Here is a 20,689-nt window from a genome sequence, read left to right on the forward strand (position 1 = left end):
TTTTCTCTTAATTTTTTTTTTCAATAGGCAATGCTTTAGTGTAACTCAAAAATCCAAACACAGAAATGCATACATTGAAAAGTCACAATGAAAGCACTTACACTATTCCCATCCTCCTCCCAGACACAGTAAGTAACCACCTTCACTAATGTCATGGATATCCTTCCAGTATTTCTATAATTACCACAAGACAGCATTACTATATACTTGTCTGTACTTGCTTTTATTTAAAACATCCTGAAGATCTTTTTTCCTATTATTTCATAGAGAGCTTCCTCATTTTTTTGTACACCTGCTTAGTATGCCACTGTGTACATAAGCCTTATTTTATTACTAGAGGCCAGGTGCACAACATTCGTGCACTGGGGGGAGGGGGTCCCCTCAGCCCGGCCTGCGCCCTTTAGCAGTCCAGGAGCCCTTGGGGGATGTCCGACTCCCCAGGCCTAAGCCGCAGTCGGACATCCTTAGCACTGCCACAGAGGCAGGAGAGGTTCCCACCACTGCCACTGCGCTCGCCAGCCGTCAGCCCGGCTTGTGGCTGAGCGGCGCTCCCCAGGGGGAGCGCACTGACCACCAGGGGGTAGCTCCTGCATTGAGCATCTGCCCCCTGGTGGTTAGTGCGCGTCATAGCGACCAGTCTTTTGCCGTTCGGTTGATTTGCCTATTACTCTTTTACTTTATAGGATAGGTGGACACTATTGCTATTATAAACAATGCTATAATGAATAACTTTGTAGATGTATCATTTCATTTCATATTACTGTAAGATAAATTCCCTGAAATAGAATTATTGGGACAAAGATAAATACAGTTGTAATTTTGATAGATATTGCCAAATTGCCCTGTCGTTTTTAAATTAGTCCTTTTCTCACCATTCTCTTTGCCAATGCGTTCTGATGCCTGTATTAATGAAGTACCCCAAAACTGGTTTTCCATCCTTCCCCAACTATTATCCACCCTATTGCCAAACTGATCATTTTCAATTTTTAATATACACTATAATATTCTAATTTTAAATGTTAAAAATTACTGAAAAGGCTTAAGTTCCTCTAATCATCCCTCATCTCTACTCCCAAAACCCAACTTCTATCCACCACCCATGAGTTAATCACTATTGTAAGTTTAGTATTTTTTAAAATAATCTTTAATTTTTTTATTTTAATATGTATTTATTTATTTCAGAGAGAGGAAGGGAGAGGAAAAGAGTGATAGAAATATCAATGGTTCATGGATTGACTCAAGCACTGAGCCACACCGGTCAGGCAAGTTTAGTATTTATCTTACCAGACCTTATTCTTTGCATTTGCATGCATATAATATAACTAGAGGTCCGGTGCACGAAATTCATGCACGAGGGGGTAGAGGGATGTCCCTCAGCCCAGCCTGCACCCTCTCCAATCTGGGATCCCTCTCACAATCCAGGACTGCTGGCTCCCAACTGCTCACCTGCCTGCCTTCCTGATTGCCCCTAACCACTTCTGCCTGCCAGCCTGATCACCCTCTAACCACTGCCCTGCCAGCCTGATTGATGTCTAACTGTTCCCCTGCCAGCCTGTTTGCCCCCAACTTCCCTCCTCTGCCAGCCTGGTCACCCCTAACTGCCCTCCCCTGCAGGCTTGATTGCCCCCAACTACTCTCCCTTGCAGGCCTGGTCCCTCCCAACTGCCCTCCCCTGCTGGCCATCTTGTGTCCACCTGGGGGCAGGATCTTTGACCACATGGAGGCAGCTATCTTGATCTTTTGTGTTGGAGTGATGGTCAATCTGCATATCACTCTTTTATTAGATAGGATAGAGGCCTGGTGCATGGGTGGGGGCCAGCTGGTTTGCCCTGAAGGGTGTCCCAGACCAGGTGGGGGTTCCCTTGGGGCATGGGGCAGCCTGGGCAAGGGGCCTGTGGTGGTTTGCAGGCCAGCCATGCCCCCCGGCGACCCAAGCGGAGGCCCTGGTATCTGGGATATATTTATCTTCTACAATTGAAACTTTGTAGCCTGGAGCGAAGCCAAGCCTTCTGCTCGCTCAGTGGCGGCAGCCATTTCTGTTGGAGTTTATTCACCTTCTATAATTGAAACTTTATAGCCTGGAGTGGAGGCCTAGGCTGGCCAGGGCAGGTGGAAAGCTTGGCTTCCTCCATCGCCGGGGGCAACCCTAGCCAGTTCTCTCCAGCTCCGTGGCTGCCGCCATTTTTCTTGGGATTTATCTTCTATAATTGAAACTTTGTATCCTTGAGTGGAGGCCTGGGCCAGCCAGGGTGTGTGGAAAGCTTGGCTTCCTCCATTGCCGGGGAAACCCAAGCCTCCCTCCTGCTCTCTGTGGCAGCAGCCATCTTGGTTGGGGTTAATTTGCATATTCACTGATTGGCTGGTGGGCGTGGCTGGTGGGAGTGGTTTGTGGGTGTAGCGGAGTGGTGGTTAATTTGCATATTACTCTTTTATTATGTAGGATACTGGTCTGATATTTTCCTTATTTATATAAATACTATCATACTGTATATACTACTCTACAACTTACCATGAAATAGTTTATGTAATTATTCATTTTTTTATTTTTTTTAAAAATATATTTTATTGATTTTTTACAGAGAGGAAGAGAGAGGGATAGAGAGTTAGAAACATCGATCAGCTGCCTCTTGCACACCCCCAACTGGGGATGTGCCCGCAACCAAGGTACATGCCCTTGACCGGAATCAAACCCGGGACCCTTGCGTTCATAGGCCAACGCTCTATCCACTGAGCCAAACTGGTTTCGGCTAATTATTCATTTTTTAAATTGTTACGCTATTCCATAGAATGAATATAGCAATTTACTTGCTCATTTGCCTACTTATAGCCAGTTTTGATTATTTTTCCAGTTTTTTAAAACATCAAGGTGAGAAAGACACATCAATTGGTTGCCTCCCATATGTGCCCAATCAGGGCCGGGGATCAAGCCTGCAATTAAGGTAAGTGCCCTTGACCGGAATCGAACCTGGGGCCCTTCAGTCTGCAGACCAATGCCCTATCCACTGAGCCAAACAAATTAGGGCGGGAATAGCATTTTAAATTAATAGATACTACCAAACTACTCACACTAATTTACACCCCCTAGTGGCTATATAATTTATACTCCAAACAATAGTTTATAGTATTTATTACTACCTTACAACATCGCCAATCTTAGTATTACCAAGCTTTTTAAAGTTTTGCCTATATGATGGGTAAAATGTAACACATGTAACTCAAATTACTAACGAGATTGCATATCTTATCAAATGTTTGTTGGCCATTTATGTTTCCTTTTCTGTAACTGCCTGTTCATATTCTTTAATTATTTTTCTATGTCACTTTCTTTGTAGGAGTGCATTATGTATATTTCTGTTTTACATCTTGCAAGTATTCCAGTCTGTTTAAATTTTCTTTAAGTGTTGCCAAAGTCTTAAACTGTGGTCAAATTTATCAAAATAGCTTTCTACAACATATTTATAATCATGTATTCCAATCATCTATAGAATACAGGATTAACTTTAAGTAAAAAATAATTAAATAGTTGGCCACCAACATTTCTATTTCATAAACGTAAGTCCCAGAATTAACCTAAATTGTCAATCTCCCATTTCTTAAGTAGGTCTCAATTCTCAAATGTTTGTTATAGAGTGAACTTCACATTGTAATGAGTGAAAGTTTAATGTTTATATATATATATATATTTTTTTTTTTATTTTTTTTTTTTTTTTACAACATAACCGATAAATGCAGAAATGCAGGCCAACTTCTAGGGCACAATTGAGAAAACAGTGCTATGTTTCATCACTAGAGGAAAAACTGGCTATATTGGACTTATTGAGAGATGATATTTGAAAGCTATATGAATTCAGAGCAGCTTTAAGTTACCAAACAAAATGATGTAGTCAAGGAAGACTTTTCTTCAATGAAAGACTTAACCATTTGAAATGTACATTACCTCTCTAACCTTATCTATCACTCCCTCTTACTTTTCTGCTGTAGCCACACAAGTCTTTGTAATTATTCTAACAAGCTAAACACGTTCCCACATAGGGTCTTGGTTGGACATGTTGTCTACTCTGCCTAGAGAGTTCTTCACTTAGATAACCGCATCGTTCCAGACACGCAAAGACAGAAGCTTTCCCTGACCACCTTATATAGCAACCATCTCCCACACCATTATATCTCTTTATCCAGTGTTATTCCCTTCATTGCACTCATTACCACCTGACATTTGTTTACAGTGCTCCTCCTCCGACCACCCCCAATGTCAGCTCTAAGAAAACAGAGACTTTGTCTCCTGTTTTGTTCATTGCTATAACACCAGAGATTAGAACAGTGCCTGGCAAAGGGCAAACATTTCTGAATAGGCTTTGACAGACAAGGAAAAGGAAAAGGAAGAACACATGAAGCTGAGCCTGAACATGATATATTACAGAGGAGATACTAGCTTGATAATAATATTAGGAGTAAAAAAAAATGAGATTGAAGAAGATAATGAAAAGGTTTGAAAACCAGAAAGTAGAGTTTGGACTTTGTCCTGAAGACAATTGGGAGTCATTCAACATTTTGAGCAAATGGTGATCCATTCAAACATTTATTCAACACAGGTTCAATTCACTTTGCTTGGCACAATGGAGAGTGCAAAGGTCTATACCACATGTTCTCTCCTCAGACTGCTTAGATTTGGTAGCAATAGGTTCAAAAAAGTTTTAGGAAAATTACCTGGCAGTCATATGCAGGATGGATTTGGAGGAAGGAGACTAAAGTTGGAAAGGGCAAATAATAGGCAGTGCAGAATCCCAGGACAAACTAAGATCCAGTAAAGAGTAAAGAACTGTACTGATTGCTGGATATAAGAAATAATGGAAAAACATGTATCACAGAAAACTTTAAGATTTAAGCATGATGATAAAATTAACAAAGAAAAATATAACAGGTTGGAAGTTTGATAATAATAAATCTAAAAGTGATGGAGCTCTGGCCAGGTAGCTCTGTTGGTTTTCATGTCATACAGATACGCCAAGGTTTCAGTTTGATCCCTGGTCAGGGCACATACAGGGATCAACCAATGAATTCATGAATGGGTGAAACACAAAATCAATGTTTCCCTGCACACTCCCTTTCTCTCTCTCTCTCTCTCTCTCTCTCTCTCTCTCTCTCTCTCTCTCTCTCATCAACAACAATTAACCTTTTGCACTCGGATGTCGAGTGTGACTCGACACGGTTAGCATCGGTAGCAGCTCGTATGTCAAATTGTATTGAATGTATCAATAGTTTGAAATATAAAAAAATCCAAATAAATAAGTTTGTATGAAAAGAAACTCCAGTTTTTTATTCTACTGCCATGCTTTGTAAAATCTGGGGTATTTAAAAAATTAAATCCCGAGTAGAATAAAGGAATCGAGAAAAAAGCAAGCGAGTGCAAAGGGTTAAAAGTGATGGAAATTCCTTGAGCCTCCCAATGGACATATTCAGTAAGCCACTGGGAGATACAAACCTGGAGAGTACACATTTAGGAAGCATCCTATATAATAAAAGCCTAATATGCTAAGTGTCCGGTCGGTCGTTCATCTGTTCAACCAATCAAAGTGTAATATGCTAATGATATGCTAAGGACGCTCAACTGCTCACTATGACATGCACGACCAGTCGACCGGTCACTATGACGTGCACTGACCTCCAGGGGGCAGACGCTCCAATGGGTAGGTTAGCTTACTGCTAGGGTCCAGCCGATTGGGACTGAGTGAGATGGGCAGGACACGCCCTGGAGACCTCCTACGGCCCCTCCCCCGGCCAGCCCCACCCACGATCGGCCCCCAACACCCCAATCGGGGGCAGGGCCGGCCAGCCAATCACCCACAGCCCCTCCCCCTAGCCGGCCCCACCCCCGATGGGCCCCCATTGGGGTGGGCCAGCCGGACCCCACCATGCACAAATTCATGCACCGGGCCTCTAGTTAGTATATAAAACATCCATCTGAGAGAAGACAAAGAGAGGGGAGGATGGGACCAACTACTGAGGGGAATAACTACAGTGGTAAGAGGATCATGAAACAACAAAAACTGAAGGTAGTAGTCAGAGAAGGAAAACCAGGATAGCACACTAACATGAAGGGCAAGGAAAGAATGTTCAGAATGTTCCTACAGGGAAATTAATATATTCATTCATGCACTGCCTAATGACATTTCAGTCAATGACAGACCACATATACCATAGTAGTCCCATAAGATTATAATGGAGCTGAAAAATTCCTATCACCTAGTGTTGGCATAGCAGTCCTAAGGTCATGTGCAACACGTTACTCACGTGTCTGTGGTGATACCAATGTAAACAAACCTACTGTGTTGCCAGTCGTATATTAAGTGTAGCACATATAATTATGTACAGTGTATAATACTTGATATAATAATAACCAACTATGTTACTGGTTTATGTATTTTACTATATTTTTTTTAATCTTAGAAGGAGGGAGGGAGGGAGGGAGGGAAGGAGGGAGGGAGGGAGGGAGGGAGGGAGGGAGGGAGCGAGGGAGATCGATGGGCTGCCTCCTGCATGCACCCCAACCGGGATCAAACCCACCTTTTGGTGTATGGGATGACGCTCCAACCAACTAAGCCAGAGCTATAGTATACCTTTTATCATTATGTTAGAGTAAACTCTCTACTTATATACTAGTAAAAAAAAAAAAAAAAAGTTTGCTGTAAAACAGTATGCTGTTATTCAGCAGCAGTCTCATACATCTCATGTTTTCCGCATCTCTCGATTGCATCATTTTTTCTTGTGCTTGATTCATGTTGCTTTGTACAGAGACTTGTGTACAGGCTTGTTGCCTAGGAGCAATAGTCTATACTATATAGCGTAGGTGTGTAGTAAGCTAGACCATCTAAGTGCATTCTATGATGTTTGCACAATGATAAAATCACCTAACAAATGTATCCCCTCCATTAGTAGTAAGTGGCACATGACTGGCTGAACAAAATCAGGATGAAAACAATACCAATGGCAAGAAGGATGTTCCTTAAAGCAAAAGAGCTGAGGACAGCAATTTTAACTAAGACCTTAAAAATATTTTTGAAAGAGAAACAAGGATAGCTGGAAAGAATAGTAGCAATAGTTAATCCAAGTTGATTTTTCTCTTCCCCAAATATAGAAGTCTGTACATACTTGAAGGCAGGGAGAAACAACCACTGCAAATAATGATCAGAGTGATCAGAGAGGAAAGATGTGGCACCAAGATTCCTACAAAAACAAAAGATTCTACTTCCATTCAGTTTACAAAATAAGATGAAAGTTTTTTTTCATGGTGACAATAAAAAATGTGCAAAATTGTACTCTATTTTCTTTTTCAATTAAATAGAAGTCAATGGTATATTTTGAGGAAGAGAAACAAGATATGAGACAACAGAAAATCTGAGATTTATAAAGTATTTTCCAAGAAGTAGCAAGAACCCACTCGAATTGTTAAGCATAAATTTAGAGTGGCCAAAAATATCTTCATAATTACCCACCTTCCTCCACAAATACACTACAACCTGTGAGGAAAAACAGAGAAAATAGATAGTAGAAAGATTGACAACAGGAGCCTAGTAAAATATGAAAGAGGTGAGTCTTGTCAAGTTCAGGCTATATCTAATGCATACAGGAACAAGCTAAGGGAGAGAAATTGAGGGTTGCTGTGGAGAGCGCATGGGAAGGCACAAGGGCATTCTTCCTTAATAATTGTCAGCTGAACCCAAGGCGACATTTACCAAAAAGGCAGATGCGTTCTCAGCACCGACTCTTATCTTTGTTAGAAAGTGGGTTTTGATATGTAAATCCAGTCTAGCACCGGGAATGAGGGAATGACTACAACCCGGGCCCCCCCAAGCTCCTTTAAGTTTTGGTGAAACCTCCTGGTATTTGGGGGTATAAAATAAACACGCTGCATCGGCTCTGGGTCACTCTCTCTCCATCAGAAGAGGGCAGCGGTCCACCCGGTCCCAGCTTTTTCCTTCTATCTCTGTCTCTTGTCTCTTTCTTTTATTTCTCAACCCCAGCCCCTCTACTCGAAGAATCTGATCATTCTCTTTCCGTGCTGGACTCAGAAAAGAGAGACGCCGCCATAGGTTGCTATGAAAGGAATAAAGGAACATAGCTGGAGTAATAAGTGGGCAAAAGTCAAAAAGTTCACACAAGCCACTAAGGATGAGAGAAAAATTTTTTAGATCATTCACTTACACACCTACTGTTTCCTATGGGCTGAATATTTATGTGTCGCCCCCCAACTCCCCAAATTTGTATGTTGAACTCTTAATGCCCAAAAGTGATGGTATTATAAGATGGGAAGTGATTAGGTCATGAAGGCAGATAGATCATGAATGAGATTAATGTTCCAATGAAAGAGACCTGAGATAGCTCCCTTGCTCCTTCTACTATGTGATTATATAACAGAGAAGTCTGCAACCTGAAAGAGTTTTCACCAAAACCCAACCAGCAATGCTATTGTCTTGATCTTGGACCTAACAGCCTCCAGAATTGTGAGAAATAAAATTCTATTGTTTATAAGCTACCAGTCTCAAGTGAATTAAAACAGCATCATTCAGAATAGCCAACATATGGAAGCAACCTAAGCACCTGATGCTCAATAAATGGATAAAGATGTTGTATTACACAATGGAATATTACTCAGCCATAAAAAATGAAATCTGGCCATTTGTGACCACATGGATGGACCTAGAGGATATTATGCTAAGTGAAATAAGTCAGACAGAGGACAAATACCCTATGACCTCATTTATATGGAATCTTAAAAAAAAACACACAAAAGACTCATAGCTATAAAGAATAAACTGATTATTGGCATAGGAGAGAGGATTTGGGGGATGGGTGAAAAAAGTGACGGGAAGTAAGAGGTACAAACTTAGTTATAAATGTGACAGGAATGTAATATACAGCATATGGGATATAATCAATAGTGTCACTATAACTTTGTACGGGGACAGATGGATAGATTTATCGTGAACACATAAGGTATATAAATGTTGCATAACTATGTTGTACACCTGAAACTCATAATATTGTATGTCAACTATACTTTAATAAAAAATTAAAATTAGTTTTACCTGTTTGGATATATGGTAAGTGCTGTAGACACAAAGGAGTACAGGAGTAGAAGGGCTGCACATCCAATAACTTTATCATGAGATGAAGTATCCTAATTCCAATGTCCAATTCTATAATATTACGGCTTAGGATAAACATCCACCTCAGTTTCCACATTTACACAATAGGAGGGTATATTAAAGTGAGGTGCCATGATGGCCTCCACTCAGCTCCTTTAAAGAATCGCTGGTGTAGTAAAGCAGCATAGTAAAAATGTCTTATCCCTCCAGTGTAATGAGGCAGAAAAAAGCTAACTGGGTTAGAGCAGTGGTCGGCAAACTGCGGCTCACGAGCCGCGGTTTGCCACTCTGTTGACTAACGAGTTTGCTGACCACTGACCTAGACTCTCGATTCCAATAATTACAGGCTGTTGTTGTTCCTTGTGATTAAGCCCCTATCCCAGTAGTCGGCAAACTCAGTCAACAGAGCGGCAAACGGCGGCTCGCAAGCTGCCGTTTGCCGACCACTGGGTTAGAGAAACTCTCAAGCCTCTTCCAGAAAAGATTCTACACTATGCAACAGAATCATAGTATTGGTGGGTTTAGCATATTTTTTAATCAAAGGAAATGGAAGTGAATATTTTCTTTTTAATTTTTTAACTTTTATTATGGATTACAAAGTTATATAACATAAAAATGTGTATATTTTAATATTAAAATAGAATAGGACTCAAAATTGAGTAAATATTCTACAGGTTCCTTAACTGCAATTCCAAAGTCCAAAAACAGCTCTGAAACCCAAAATAACTTATTTAGCAGTAAAAACCAAACCTGAACTGACATGAAGCGATTTATAGTCTTTATTTACCCCATTTAGTGTAAATGTTCATACATTTTCCTGCAGAAATAGTAACGTGTTTAAGAAGCTCTGTTGAAAAGTTATATAACATTATTACATCCCCTATATCCAGAAACAATTCTTAATTTCAAAGCCTATTAGACCCCAAGGATTTTAGTGGGCTATGACCCTATAATAATAATTGCTAATATTTACTGAGTTATCAACTATATGTCAGACACTGTTCTGCAGTAACTTTGTATGCAGTAACTCATTTAATCCTCCCAACTACCATGAAGGAAGTATTATAATTATCCCTAATTTACAAAAGAGGAACTGAGGCACAGAGTGAACAAGTTACCTAAAGTCACATAGTTAGAGAGTGACTTGGCTAGAATGCATACATTTAAAACATTATACATAAGTGGGGAAAAAACATAAAACAGAGAACTGATTATTATGGTAGAGTGGTAGGAGTCAGTGATATGTTTCTCTATTCAATTAATATATTACTTCTAGAATGTTAAGGGATAAAACAAAACAAAAAATACAAAACACTTCATGCACTTACAAATTCTCAATTATGTGAATTCCTAACTTGCATCAACTGCGTAGTATAAAATCCAAACTCCTCAGCTTATGTTAATAATCTTTAATTTTAATTGACATGTAACATCTTAATATCTTTTTTATTACAAGTAATACACAATACATATTCATAGAAATTAGAAAACTTGGATAAGAAAAAAGAAAATAATCACCTATAAACCTACACTCAGAAATAACCACTGAACAATGTGGCACATATCCTCCAGATGTCAATACGTGTTTCTCATCCAAAATGAAATTTTTAAATGGTTTTTTCACTCCCGTATACCAAGACATCTTTTCCTGTCTTACATTTTTCTAACATCATTTTAACAATGAGGCAGTGCCTCACAGTGGGGATATACCCCAGCAATCACTGTGAAATGTTTAGGTTGTTTACAACTTTACAGCATAATGATCAAGAGTCACTGGCTCTTGAGTCAAATGGCTTAGATTCAAGCTCTGGCTCTACCATTAACTCTGCTACCTTAAGCAAGCTACCCCATTTCTCTATCGCTCAATTTTCTCTTCTGAAAAATGGGGTATTATCTACTTTATATGATTAAGGGGGTAAATGTTAATACACAGCTTTTATTATCAACAATGCTGCAATTGGTATGTTCATAAGCTACCAATTTAATGGTATCTTTATTAGATCAAGATAAATTCCCTTAAATGGGAATTTCCATATCAGAAGGCTTTTGAGTCTGCCAAATTAAAGCTGGGTTTAAAGACCTCATCAAATAGCTCTCTCACTTAACACTCAGTTCTTTTTAATCCAAGAAAATAAAAACTATGATCCAGTTAAGCTAGCCAGCTTGGTTCACTTGATTAGCTTTTGCTCTTCCACTTTTGTAGCTGCAAACTTAAATACATTCCATAAAATCTCATAATTTGTAGAAAACTTAAGGACACTGAGCCCAAATGCTCACTCAGCACCATTCCTCTACTCTAAAGTCCCTAACTTGAACACTGTCAGTGACAGCAGACAACCAACCACCCAAAAGAATATATCTTGGAAGAATATTGAAATCTGCCTCCTTCTAACTTCTACGGATTGATCCTAGTTCTTTCTGGTCAGATCAAACCTGGTCTGTGTGACAAGCCTCCAAATATTTATAGACAACTATCATTTCTCAGATAAGCTTGTTGAGCCTTTCCTCCTTTTCATTTCCCCCATGATCAAGGTCCTCTGGTTGTGTCTACCACCTAGGGAACTTGAAAAAAACTCGTCTACCACCTACTGGCCCACATCCTATGCTACTTAAGCTTGGGCCTCTGCAGGGTTTTTTTTCTTTCATCTGTTTGTTTTAATATATTTTTATTGATTTCAGAAAGGGAGAGGGAGAGATAGAAACATCAATGATGGGAGAGAATCATTGATCGGCTGTCTCCTGCACACTCCTCACTGGGGATCGAGCCCGCAACCCAGGCATATGCCCTTGACCAGAATCAAATCCCAGACCCTTCAGTCCTCAGGCCGACGCTCTATCCACTGAGACAAACTGGCTAGGGCAGGGTTTTTTTGTTTGTTTTTTTAATTAGCCTGCCAGGTGATTATGATATAAAGTCTGAAAACTGATACAAGGTCCCACTTACGCTGACATAATGTCTCATTTTTAATACAACCAGTACAAAGTAGGGCTAACAATGCTCTTTATCTATGATGTTCTACCAACTTCAGGAGGTCATATACTTCAAAAAATAAAATTAGCCCAGCCCGTGTGGCTCAATGGTTGAACATTGACCCAGGCACCAAAAGGTTCCGATTCAATTCCTAGTCAGGGCACATGCCTGGGTTTCAAGCTCGATCCCTGGCAGGAGCCATGCAGGAGGCAGCCTCAATGATTCTCTCATCGTTGATGTTTCTATCTCTTTCTCCCTCTCCCTTCCTCTGAAATCAATTAAAATAAAATAAAAAAATTTTTCAGAGAACTAAGGCTAAGAGATTTAGATTTCTATTTCTAAATGTATCAATAGCCTTGCATATGGATTTATTACATTCCGTAGAAAAATCACTTCATGCTAAGCCTCTACATTTACATCATGGACATACTTAGTCCAAATAAAGGTGTACTCGCCTACCAAAGACTGAACTGACAGCTGATTACACCAAAGTATCTTCTCTGTGCATAACACTGTTGTCAACAGTGTGAGGAAACACAAGCCCTAGTACTACTAAGATTTAAGAGATTTGCCTTCTAGAGAGCATGATGAAACAAGCATCTTCAGAAAATTTAAGTATAATACTAATTATAACTGTAGAGACATTAGTGTTATAGAAACATGATTACTAGTTGGAAAGCTGTGGAACCAAAGAAATGATATTCATTAGAAAACTAAGTTGCCCTGAACTCTAAGATTTGTTTGGCTTGTTTGCAGAGAAAAAAAGCGATGGAATCCATCAGTGAGTTCATCTACTTGCAAAAGGACAGACACCACACAGCCAAAAATGCATGCTCAAAATGAAGTCATGATTCAAAAATTCATGTAATAATCTGAATTCCTCATGACTTGTTTGTTCTACCTGTTACTATTTCTAACTCATGAGGTACTCAAGAGCAAAAAAAAAAGTCCATTCTAGGAAAGATGTGGCCCATTATAAATACATCTCAGAGATAAGGGGGTCAGGGGCAAACCAAGATCCAATCTGACATTTATTTTCATTTGAATAGCAAACATCAAAAATATACCTGGCATTTTCTAACAATTACAAGAAGAATGACCAGATGCTTCCTGTTGATGGAACAGTGTAGAACTACAGACAGAATCTGACTAGAGTTCACAGAAACAACTGGAAATGAATTTAGCTTCATTTCAAAACCATTAAATCAACGTATGGCCTTAAATTTTCACATTTACAGTATAATTGCCCCTCAACATAGAAAACCCAGACTGAATCAGAGATAGAGAACTCTAAGTAACAGAACTCTGAGTTTACTTGGAGGGTAAATATACGCATTACAAAAGTATTGTTTACCAAAGGTTTCACTACAGGATTCCCTTTAAATCTAGAGTTCCTAAAGTGCTTTGAGAAGTGTCCTAGCTTCAAAAATTACATTTACATACAAGTTTTCACAAGCACATCCAATATGGAACTCACATTTCATTTGTGTACAGAATCATAAGGGATTATGCAATCTTTATTCGTAATGCTTGTTTATGCATCTAATTCCCAAACTGAAAAAAGTTAGAGCCTAAGAAAAAAGTGTAGAAATAAGCCATCTTATCCATACTTTTAAAATGTCTGGTTAAAAAAAAAAAAAAATTCTGGTATAATATCCTGACTTGACTTGTATGGTGAGCACAAACTAGAAATGACACATTTCTTAGTTAAAAAAAAAAAAATAGTATACAGTGGATTGTTCCAGAGGTTTTATGGTGTGATACCACAACAGATTGAATGCAGAAGTAGATTTAAGAATCTGTCTTCCATTCAACCAGACATTTAAACTCTTGTCGAAATGTCACTCTTTGACCAATGTCACTTATGTTAACATGCAATGAGTTTATTTTTGTTATTTTACATACTTAAAAGGAGGAAAATTAAGAAACGCCGATAAAGCAGTCTTTAGTTTCCTTAAATTCCAAGTCTGAGCCTGAAAGTGGAAGTGTCAAAGCTGATGGTTACATGTTACTAAGAAATTTTAAACCAAACTGGGTGGATCTATCTGTGAAATAAACTATCTGCAAAAAAAAAAAAAAAAAAAAGGACGTGTGACCGCTAACTTCTACATAATAAGGGACGGTACAGTGCATCTTTAATTCTGATGGCAAACTGCAAGGATCCTTTGCTAACTACATCAAACCATTTTCCAGATAAAAAGTGTACTTCAGAAAGTAACTTGCCTGAGTCCAGACAGCAAACCATTGTCCAGAGAGCACTTAAAATACTTCCACATCACCAAGCCCCCTTCGGAAGCACTGAGGTCTCTGCCCCTCCTCTGAACAGATGTCTGCTCGCCACAGTCCAATCAGGTTTAAAGCAAGTTATGTGTACCGCAAACAAGCGTCAAGTGGGAAAACACACACAAAGCGGGCCTGCATCATTCCTTTGGTTTCAGTTTTCACGTTGCCCCCTTGAGGCTGGGCACCCGGTACGAGAGCTTCAACGAAGCACGCTTCGGGACACACTAACAGCGCCCTGGCAGAGGTGACCTGGCCAAACTCTCAACTTTCCCCGAAGCCATGCACCCGCGGATCCCGGCGGCCCAGTCCCAACAGCAGGTCCCAGCATCCAGGGTGGCAGGCTTCGTCCCCACAGGGCTCCAGTCCCCGAAGCCGAGGCAGTCGCCGCGGCAGCCCCAAGCGGGACGGGAAGGGCTCCCGGGTTAACCCTGTTTGTTCGGACCGTCCGCTCTGCCGCGGCCGCAGCGGCTGCCGGCCCCGAGGGCTCCGCGGTGCAGCGCGCCCGGGCCCGGCCGCCCTTTTCCCGCTCCAGCGAGCCCGGCAGGGCAGCCAGGCCGCCCAGACAAAGAGATCCGCGGCTCCCGGGCGGCGGGCGCCGAGGCCGGGCCGCGCCTGCCCCTCGACCCCGCCCGCCGGCCGCAGGGCTCCCCCGCCGCCCCGGCCCGACACCATCCCCGCCGGAGCCGCCGCTCTGGACCGGACTGGCGAGGAGCGGCGGGGAGGCCGCGGCGCCGGGGCCGAGGAGGGGGCGGCGGCCACCTCCATGTCTGCCCGCCCCTCCCCGAAGCGGGGTGCCCAGCGGACAATGCGCGGCGGCGGCGCGGGCGGAGCGGGCGCCCAGGCCGACCCCGCCGACCCCCGCGGAATAAGCGGGGCCAGGAGCCCCGGAAACCCGGCGCCTTAATGCAATAAACAGGAAATCGCGGGGATGATCTGGGTTCCGGGGGAAGTGGAATTATTTTTTACCAGCGAAGAGATCAACTTCCACATCCGGTGGTAACAGGGCCCTACACAGACCCGCACTGACCTGGAAAAGCTTTGGGAGCGGCGGCGGGGGAGCGGCGGGAGGGGTGCGGGACCCGAAGCGCTCCGTACCCGGCCGAGCTGACGCGGCCCCGCTACACACACAGCGCTTCAGCTGCACAGGGCGCTATTTTCCGAAAATGCCGCGTCTGGTCGGCGCCCAAAATCCCCACCGAAAAGTCCCCCGTGTGCGCGCGGAGGGACACATCGTGTGCGAGTGAGTCCGCTTCCCAGCATCCCTCCCGGACCGGCCCCCGGCGGCTCCGAGCCCTTCCGCCCGGGCCGCGTCAGCAGGTCCCCCTCCCACCCGCCGCCCGACTCCATTCCGGAGGGAAGAAGGGGGCGAGAGGGTGTGATTTTCGTTTTTAACGGAGGGGCAGGAAATGGGCCATTTCTCGAGTTGGGCCACACAAAGAAATCGGCGGAATGATCCGCTCTCGGCGCCCGCGAGTCCCGGCTCGCCCGGCGCCTGCGCGCACGGGTGGGAGTGCGGCCATGTGCGCGGGAGCGGGCCGCCGCCGCCGCCGGGCTTTCCCGCCTCCTCCGCGGACTGGGAGTTGGGCAACTGCAGTGCGTGTGCTAACCTCCGTGTCTCTCCGGCATGAACGCTGCGGGACGGGGCGTCCGGGCTCCGAGGTTAAGCTGCGGCGCCTCGCGGAGTGCTGGCGGAGATGGAAGCGCGGCCGGGGTTTAACTTAGAAGCGGCCTTAGATTGAGCTAGGCAGGCTGGGACAGGAGTCGCTGTGGAGGTACAAGGGGAGGAACGAGGATGGTCAGGTTTATGACGTATAGATTACTGTAGCTTTTTTTTTTTTTTAATCCTGATTCTGTCTCATACTTCGTAGATCCTAGTAACTGCTCTCTGAACTCCTTTGGATTGATTACTGTCACCGGAGGTAGAGGTGTGCTTTTTTTGTGGCCAGAATGTCAAGATTTGTGTTGTGTTGTATTTAGAGGAGCAAAAGTTTATTTGGCTATGGTGATGTGCAAAGTAAAGCCTTATGAGTTTAATTTACATGGGCCGATTTGCTAAGAAACCCAACACACTGCTTTGTTTGGGGGAGGGGGGTTATTATTGATTTATTCTACAGAGAGGAACATCTGTTTGTTCCACTTATTTATGCATTCTTTGGTTGCTTCTTGTATGTGGGCTGGCTGGGGATCAAACCCACAGCCTCTCAGGACAACGCTGTAACCAACCGAGCTGCAGGGCCAGGCCCACGCTGATGTGTTTTTAACAGGATCCTGGGAAGGACTTACCTACCCAGCTTCCCCAGCCTGCCAACTGTGCAACTTTTGGCATCCTATATCTAGAATTGAGGCTATCTGAGACAAATCAAGAGAGCTGACAGGTTTAATAAAATCCATTTTGCCCACTGATTTTTGTGGCCTCGGATAAGTAATCTTTTTCTCCGCTTACCCTCTTGTAATACTGACGTAGTCAAGATTTGTACAGTTTCTGGGTGACTTCTTAAAGCATTGTGCCTAAAATAGAAGCAGAGTGAATGACCCAGGGGCCATATTCTGTGTTTCCTTTTGGTCTAATATTTTCATTGCTTCAGTTGATAAAAAGTGGTCAAATTTTTGGTCTGATGCTCTTCTTTAACTGAGTTCTTTGAATTCATTCAGCTGATGATTTCTCTAGCATCCTTGCCTTCATTGATCTTACGCTGTAAAATGCAGACAAGTAAATAGGCATCATCAGTAGAATGAGGGTAAACTGTTGACTACTGTGAAATCTCAGACAAGAGGAATCTCTTACCTTGGGAGGCAGGAATGGAATGGGACTGGAGAAGCAATTAGCTTTAATAAGGAAATTGGAGAAGGTCCTTCCAGGCAGAGGAAGCAATAAGTGCAAAGGTTTAGACGCAAACTCTGAAGAAATTATTGGGTGAAGAAGATAGTGCTGTATCAGGAGTGCCTGAGAAGTCTAGTCGGGAAGGCCAGAAATGCCATGTGCAGGAATTAGCTTTTGAGAGTTAAGAAGAAGCAGTTGAAAGATTTTAGATAGAAGCATCATAAGGATTTGCATTTTAGACAGATTGTGCAAAAATCAGAGGCATGGAAACAGTAATCGGTGAGAGATTATTGAGATAGAGGCAAATAGGCCTGAAGAAGACTACCAGTGATTGAGAGCTTGGTGAGTTGACCGACTGGGTAAGGGAATAACTGAGAGTTAGATGTCAAAGATGACTCCCAAAGTTTTTTGGGAGAGCAACTGGGAGGATGACAACGTCTTCATTGAGATTAGAAACCAGGGGAAAGAAATACATGTTAGGCCCTAACCGGTTTGGCTCAGTGGGTAGAGCATCGGCCTGCAGACGGAAGGGTCCCAGGTTCGATTCCGGTCAAGGACATGTACCTTTGTTGTGGGCACATCCCCAGTAGGGGGTGTGCAGGAGGCAGCTGATCGATGTTTCTCTCTCTCCCTCTCAGTAAAAAATAATAATAAAACATATTTAAAGAAAAATACATGTTAGGGAAGGAAGAAGGTTTTGTTACGACCTTTTGGAAGTTGAAGTGATTGTGAACCAAATAAGCAGATATGTCTAGTAGGTAATTAGATGTTTATTCATTTACGTTGTTTCAAGAGTTGTGACTGGCACTGTTCTGCACACTAGAATAGATTAAGCAGCAGCAAGACCAACAAAGGCTCCTGCTTCTGGTGGAGGGAACAGACTATAAGTTTTCCAAAAGAGGAGGAAAATAATATCCCATAATATGTTCCATGAAGAACATTGAAAAGCCTTGTTCTGGGGCAGAGAGTGGGCAAAATTTTGGTTGGTGGTCAAAGGTGGCCTCTCTCAGAAGATATTCTCTGCTAAGACTTGAATGATAATAAGTTAAGGGCAATATTTGAGACCAAAGGGAATAGCAGGGCAAAATCCAGAAGTGAGAGTTTATTGTGTTTAGCAAGGAAGCTAGTGTGGCTGAAGTCTAGCGGGCAAAGAAAGGAATGGTAGAAGATGAAATCTGCATCCTTGGTAAGTTTAAGTGCTCTAGAACAGCAGTTGCCAATTGGTGGTCCGTGAGGTCTGAAAGTTTGGTGACCCTGCTCTAGAAGTCATTGATGGGTTTTAAGGAATAGAGAGTAACATGGAGAATAACAGTAAAGATAAAGTATAGATGGGTTGGAGATATAGTTTGTTGCTAAGGAATCAAACATGAGTGAGGGAAGGGGAAGAATAGTGATTCCAGCCTGGCTAATGTGGCTCATGGTTGAGCCTCAACCTATGAATAGGAAGTCAAGGTTCAATTTCTGGTCAGGGCACATGGGTTACGGCCTTGATCCCCAGTAGGGTATATGCAGGAAGTAGCCAATCAATGATTCTCTCTCATTGATATTTCTATCTCCCTCTCTGAAATGATTAAAAAAGATATATATACTAGAGGCCCAATGCACAAAATTTGTGCACAGGTAGAGTCCCTAGGCCTGGCCGGCAATCAGGAGGCCCCCACTGGCACCCGCTTTGGCCGGCCTGGTGCTGCCCACTCGCCGGCCCTGCCACTGCCACCAGTTGCCTCTGTGGGGCGACCGGTGGGGGGAGGGGGGCCAGCTCACACCTGCCTTGGCTGGCCTGCGGGCTGGGGGCAGCTTCTGCCCCCTGGTGGTCAGTGCACGTCACAGCGACTGGTCATTCCACTGTTAGGTCGATTTGCATATTAGGCTTTTATTATATAGGACTAGAGGCCAGGTGCATGAAATTTGTGCACGGGGTGGGGGGGGGGGGTCCTTCAGCCTAGCCTGCACCCCTTTCACAATCCGGGACCACTTGGGTAGGGTCCCTAGGCCTGGCCGGAGATCAGGGCCTATCGGGGCTTTCCTTCCCCTAGCTGCCGGCAGCTGGCCTCGCCCCCACCGCTGCCACTGCTTGCCATCTGTGTGGTGCTGCCCCCACTCCCCCGCCATGGGTCACCTCCCTCTGCGGGCGGCAGGTGTGGGGTGTGATCACTTGGCTAGCCTGGGCCTCCCTTGTGGGACCATGGATCGTGGGTTCCCCAGATCAGTCACCTCGCAGAGGGAGGTCTCGCCCACCCACTGTAGCACCACCAGCTGGGTGGCCTGGGCCTCCCTCTTTGGGGTGATCAGTCACAGAGCTTCCCCATCGATCGCCCCGCAGAGGGTGGCCTGCGGGGTGATGGCAGGGCCCCCCAACCAATTGCATCACACCTGCCTTGGCTGGCCTGGCGCCAGTGCATATCATAGCATGGTTGTCTGGGTCTTTCTGCTGTTCGGTCGATTTGCATATTACGCTTTTTTTATTATAGACTTTTAAAATGATTCCAAGGGTTGGGGCATGGTTGTCTAGACAAGAACTGTCCAATATCAATATTACACAAGCCACATGTATAATTTTGTAGTAGCCACATTCAAAAAGTAAAACGAAACAGTTGCAATTTAGTTTTTTATTTAACCCAGTGTATCCAAGAGTATCATTTCATATGTGATCAGTATTAAGTATTACATGTTTTTAAACGTTTTATATTCTTTTTATCATTGCTAAGTGTTTGAAATCTGGTGTGTATTTTACCTGACAGCATATCTCAATACTTGATTTTATAAGATTTACAGTTAAAAAGCACATTCACATATCCAAGACATTCCAAACATGCTTAAAAGTTTTGCAGTACTTGAATTACGTATCAGTTTTTTTTAATATAATTTTAAATTAAAGTTAAAATTACAATTTCAGATCCTAAACTAGCCACATTTCAAGTGCCCAATAGCTACATGTGGCTAGTTGCTACTGTATTGTACCATGGAATCTTAATGGAATGTTTGGAACCCACCTGGGAAGGCCATGTTAAAGGGTTGGGATTTTACACTACAGAAAAAAAAAGGAATAGTGGATAGTTTTTGAACTAAGAAGTGACCATGTTGTCCTTGAGGCTAGGAAAAGGCCACTGGGTTTCCAGCTGGTGACTCGGAACCAAGAGCAACCCTTCAGTTGAGTCCTGATTTCAGGCTCTGGCCCTTAGCCCTTTCGATTCATAAGTCTGATTTTTGTCAGTGCTCTATAGCAGCACCACCAAAAGTGGTCCATAGGACAATGCCAGTTTGCAAACCCTTTATTATTGGGCCATGATTAGGCATTTACAGAAATTGAGAGTAAAAATTTAGAAACTTTTATAGAAACTTAACACAAATTTTTTATCTGTGGATCTAATAAAAATATTGCTCTTATATTGTGTATAACTTTATTTTCTTTTTTATTACCCTTTTCTAGTAATTTGTTTTTAACTTTTATGATCTTTCACAATGTGATTT

At 42.8% G+C, this 20,689-nt stretch overlaps 1 protein-coding gene across 13 annotated transcripts in view; it reads right to left on the minus strand.

Moving 5' to 3' along the window:
• GABPB1 (GA binding protein transcription factor subunit beta 1) overlaps positions 1–20,441 on the minus strand; it is a 60,124-nt gene extending 39,683 nt beyond the window's left edge. For 6 of the 13 annotated variants that reach the window (XM_079767486.1, XM_079767489.1, XM_079767493.1 and 3 more), the window contains exon 1: positions 15,425–15,957. The gene's annotated coding sequence lies outside the window, so the exon portion shown is untranslated. Of the gene's footprint in view, positions 1–14,337; positions 15,324–15,424; positions 15,959–16,004 lie in introns of those variants that run through there. The other 7 variants (XM_079767494.1, XM_079767496.1, XM_079767492.1 and 4 more) reach the window with 4 other exon arrangements.
• Between the last annotated feature and the right edge of the window lie 248 nt (positions 20,442–20,689).

Source organism: Cnephaeus nilssonii, assembly GCF_951640355.1.
Source record: "Cnephaeus nilssonii genome assembly, chromosome: 4".
Classification (NCBI taxonomy): Eukaryota; Metazoa; Chordata; class Mammalia; order Chiroptera; family Vespertilionidae; genus Cnephaeus; species Cnephaeus nilssonii.